Source organism: Callorhinchus milii, unplaced genomic scaffold (genome assembly GCF_018977255.1).
Source record: "Callorhinchus milii isolate IMCB2004 unplaced genomic scaffold, IMCB_Cmil_1.0 Scaffold4, whole genome shotgun sequence".
In the NCBI taxonomy this organism is placed as follows: domain Eukaryota; kingdom Metazoa; phylum Chordata; class Chondrichthyes; order Chimaeriformes; family Callorhinchidae; genus Callorhinchus; species Callorhinchus milii.
Genome location: NW_024704745.1, coordinates 14,118,601 through 14,123,664, shown reverse-complemented (window position 1 = coordinate 14,123,664; position 5,064 = coordinate 14,118,601).

The window sequence follows — 5,064 nt, the reverse complement described above, 5'->3', positions numbered from 1 at the left end:
GGCTTAACTTAACTTAACTCTGCCTGTCTAAAAACAAGAAAGACAAAAATGCATACTACTAATAAAAAAATATTAAATAAATGTTTTAACAATAGTATTGAGCTGATTCTTTAAAATTTACATTAACAGAGACCGTCTTGCCTCTATTTTCTTGCACTTGCTTTGCAACAATAACTAGTCAATTTAAAAAGCCATTCAGCCCATTTCCTTTATAGACCATATGCAATTTACACACAGCATTGATTTTATCCAACTCACTCAACCGACTTCTGAAGGTGCAAAGCTCTGGAAAATGCAAATATTACAACATTTTCTTCCCTTAAAGGTAACCAAGAAAGAGTCCAAAATATTAATATACAGTAATCTTACAAACTGCCTTATTTATCTCTTACCATCTTCATTCTGCAGGTCATTTATCCATAGTTCCAGCAGCATAGCAAACATTATATTCTGTAGAGTTCTTGATCATCTATACCTATATGCATGAAATATTCAATCTCATTCTTAATGAGATATTAATGCAGCTCTGTTTCAAAGAACATTTGATTGATATGGTGCCTTTCATGTAAGGTGACCATCTCAAAGTTTCTGAAAGCCGTTAAGGAGTAGCGGACAGTAAAGAGATGTAACAGAATGTCAGGGTGTTGACTGGTCGAAAGAATAGGTTTTTAAAAGGGTTTTAGAAGCAGCATAAAAGGAGCAAAGCAAAGGGATTTTAAGAGTGAGTTCCAGAGAGCATGGGCATATGTCAATAGCAAATGCTCTCTAATCATGTTGGGAAGGAGGGCACAAGGAACGATCAGTAAATCAGAGTTGGAAGAGCAGATTGCACTGGGAGAATAGGGCTAGTTAGGAAGGGGCAATGCCATAGGGGAATTTGAAAGGATTTTTTTTAAGGAATCAACTACTTTATTTTAAGAATCTGTTTCACTTTATCAACTCCACTGTAGGAGAAAAAAAAACTAACCTGAAATGTTGTTTAAAAGTTGTTAATTAGATGCTAGCATCTCTCTGGGTTCCACCTAATAGTCAAACACCTAACACTTTAAGTTTGAAAGTATCTTAGAGGAAAATTGCAAGACCTCAGAGCTAGCACTAATAGCAGAATATGGCTCAGGCATTGAACTTGAAAAATGAAATGTGTTTTGTCTTCCCATTTACTCTAGTGGTAGTCCAGCCTATAGGTATGTATTAGCAGAATGCTATAAATGTCTGAAACTGAAGTGAATCTTCAGGACAAAATTATTTTTTTTTAAAAAATGCAAAAATGTAACCTATTTGTGATTTAAAAAAATAAAAAATGTGAGGTTCGACATGGAAATGGAAAGCTATTCCATGAAAAATGTTGTGCTGTAACTAAGTGATAATCTGACTTCATGCTTTGATGTGTGCTACATTTAACGTGCTGAGCGTATTTGTTTGCGGAAGTGCAATAATGCACTACATGCTCATGTTGCCTTATTTCAGGCACTGCTTTACAGATTCAACTGAGTTTCATCTTCCCACAGTTTTAAACCCCATTCGTGCCAAAACAATGATATTTCCACAACAAAAATACAAATCTGAAAACATTGATTGTATTTATGACAAATAAATAGATGTTAGTATGAGATTTATCTTGCCATCATTATAAGACTTAAGGATCATCCATCACACTTGAACTATGAAATGGCACGACAAAACTTATAGTAGTGGATCTTGAGGGAAAGTAACCCAGAATATGAGATAAGGACTGGCTGTGTTTTGGCATAAAAAGGTTGAAAAAGCACTTGTCATAAACACTTGTGTTGGTATAAATTGTATCTCATCTTGAAAAAAATGCTTCAGGACGCAAAGTATAAAGTCCATGTTCATTAAACCAACTTGAGAGAACTTGGCTATGAGGTGATGTAGGGTTGGGGCTGACTTCTCATGTGTTGCTTTAACATACAATGGACTTCCTGGAGAAGACTCACTTTATGTCCTAAGGTACCTTTTTGTGGTGTGAAACATTTATGCTGCCGACATTCCTACAAAACCTTTTTCAACCCCACTGTCAAAGAGAATTGCAACAAGTTTGTTAAATGTTGAAGCCAAGAAACACGGCTAAGAAAATTACCAATGTATTTGTCAGTACCATAATACCATTAGAGTAATCCCTAGCCTTTTCCTAATATCTGCTGCTATCAATCCCATCACTTCATTGGAACACAATAATTAAATACAGTACAATAAATCAGTTTCAAAAGTTCTCTTGATCTAAGCCTTAAGGCTATTTTCTTAGAATTTAAGATTATGTAGAATTTTGGCTAACTTTTAAATTTAATCTCAATTCGGAAGTGCTTTTTGAAAGGAACTACCATAATAAGACTGATTTTAAGAATTTTCTCAAATTCCATATGATCTTAAAGTTTTAGGCAATGTTCTTAAGGCTAAGACCATGAGAAATGTCATGCCTTGGATAAATTCCTTCATAAACATTTGCTGGATATATTTGCATATTTACAAATGGACTGTGCAAATATTTTACTATGGTACAAATATACCATATATAAACAGACAGTCCTTTTATCTACATGTCACCTTGTAAAATTCCAACCAGCATTTAAATATAGTTATAGTAAGTACAATTTACTTTTTGTGTGAAAACTACAGGTGATAGTTTAGAGGAGACAAATAGGGAACATTTGTCAGTGGTAAAACAGTATACAGTGTTTCTATATTAATGACCAGTAAAGTATAAGTACCATCTGTGAAGCTTAACACAAAATTATTGGGTTTCTCTTAAAACTTAAAAATGCATTCAAAAGGAACTAAGATTATACGATTTCTGATCTGTATATTGGTACTTTGTTCTCTTCTTGAGGTCTCTCCTCTCTGCCAACTTACCCTGAAATCTGTGAGAATGTCTAATAGGACAATGTTCCTAATTCTTTAGTATGTGCTTCTAGATATGTACTGGCTAATGAGGTAAGTTAAATCTACTAAATGATCCAATTTGCTGAGCTCTTATATCTTAGGATCTTTTAAGTTTATATTTCTGTATTCGATGATGATACTTCATGGGGAATAATGGAAATTAATCTATACTGAAACTCTGTCGAACCACTTTTCTTTATAGTTTTAAACCCCTGAGTGCTAGCAAAGCAGCATGTAAGCCATATTCCATCCATTCTCTGTGATCTATAGGATAGGGACCTAGGGCAAGGTGTAATAGCACCTATAGTTGTTAAGTACTAAAGATTACATATAGTTTTAGTCCACAGATCACTAAGCAGCTATGAAAGCTCTTGGAAACCAATTCTGCAGCAAAAGGTCAGATGACAAGTCTTTTATTAAAATCTGTTTTCTGCACTTGGTTTATCCACATTTACCATTTAGGTTCAGACCAGACATTTAAACGTTTTTCTCTGTTTCTACAAAATCAATAAATAATTTGGAGATATTTCATGTTTACATTTGTTCTGAGCAATCTGCACTTCATGACTGCACAAAACCTAATGCACTAAGCTGCAAAGATATCAACATTAATTCTGTTACTGTTACTGGAATTACGTATTGGACAATTAATCATAAACTGTATTGTTAGAGAGATTGTGGAACCAAAATACAGGGTACTGAAGAATGACATTGTGCTGCTGGGCTGTGGAGTGGCTCAGCCTTGTCAAATGAACCTGAAGTCTGATCCATCATCGATAGGTAATAAATTGGTGTTCCTATTTAGAATTGTTCATGGAGTACTGAAGGAATATTCCTGGTAGGCTCACACAAACCAGACCTGAATGTCAAAAATTAAACTTTTATGGTACTTATATTTGAAGCAGCACCTTTCATGTCAGGAAGATGTATCAAACCACTTCACAGGATAAATTGTAAAGTGTAGTAACCGTGTATTTTGTAGATGAATATGGCAGCAAATTTGCATACAACAATGTCCCACAAACAGCCATCAAGTGAATGACGAGTTTTATTTGGGCGATTATTGGCCAGGACACCAGAAGAAACTCCCTTCTCTTTTCAATTGTGCTATGGGATGTTTAATGTTCACCTGAACAGGCAGGTGGGCCCTTGGTGTAACAACTCATCCGAAGGATAGCACTTCCAACAATGCAGTATACCCCTGGCACTGTACTGGAGTGTCAGCCTAGAGTCTAGGCCCTAGACTATATGAGATTAAAGTCCCAATTTGGGAATCAATGTGTGATTTTACAGTGATTCACCAAAAGATACTGTATGTAATATAATTTACTTCCAAATTAAGCTGTGCTGCCTAGAACTTGGCAACATACTTCGTTGAGGTTTAAATACAGTCGGTGTGAATTGATTTCAGCGTCAGTGCCATGGTCTTTTGGATAACTCAAGAACATTCAAAGGACAATATTTTGTTAATAAACGGCATTTACAAACGCACTCTTAAAAGAAAAGAAAACTTGTCACAGATTTTAAAGGCGTATGGATGTGTGTGCACGTAGTACATGCGAAGAGCTCTGAAATCAGGTGTTATCTTTTTAGCAGCCCCTGACTATGGTGATGAGAAATGGGAAGTATATTTCAGGTTTCTTGTTCCACATTGGTCTATCAGGTACTAAGTCTTCAATGTCTATCTTATATTTTGCAATGATTATCGCTATTAGACAATTTCTGTAAACAGTTTCAAACCACGAGAGTGCTTTAAACTGGTGAATGATTAAGTGGAGTGTTGAATGTTCAATATTGGGCCGCTCTAAGTATCAATTAGAAACTGCAAATATACTATCTGACGGGGAGGGGGGGAACAATACTAATCTCTTTTAATAAACTGTTTTCATGTTCCCTTTGATTCGCCCACAAAATATAGTTACTTTATAGTATATTCTGTGAAGCGCTTTGAGACATCTTGAAGATGTGATAAGGCGCTATATCAAATCCAAGGATTATTATTGATTCAGCACTCGCACGTCAGACACAGTGGCACTGTGGAAATGAGCACAGGAAGTATTTAATAGTCACAGTCATTCCAAAATATCCTTGGAGTATTCCTTTAATACTGAACAAATATAAAGAGCAGTAGCCATCCTACAACCTGAGCTGCCTGATTTCTCAATA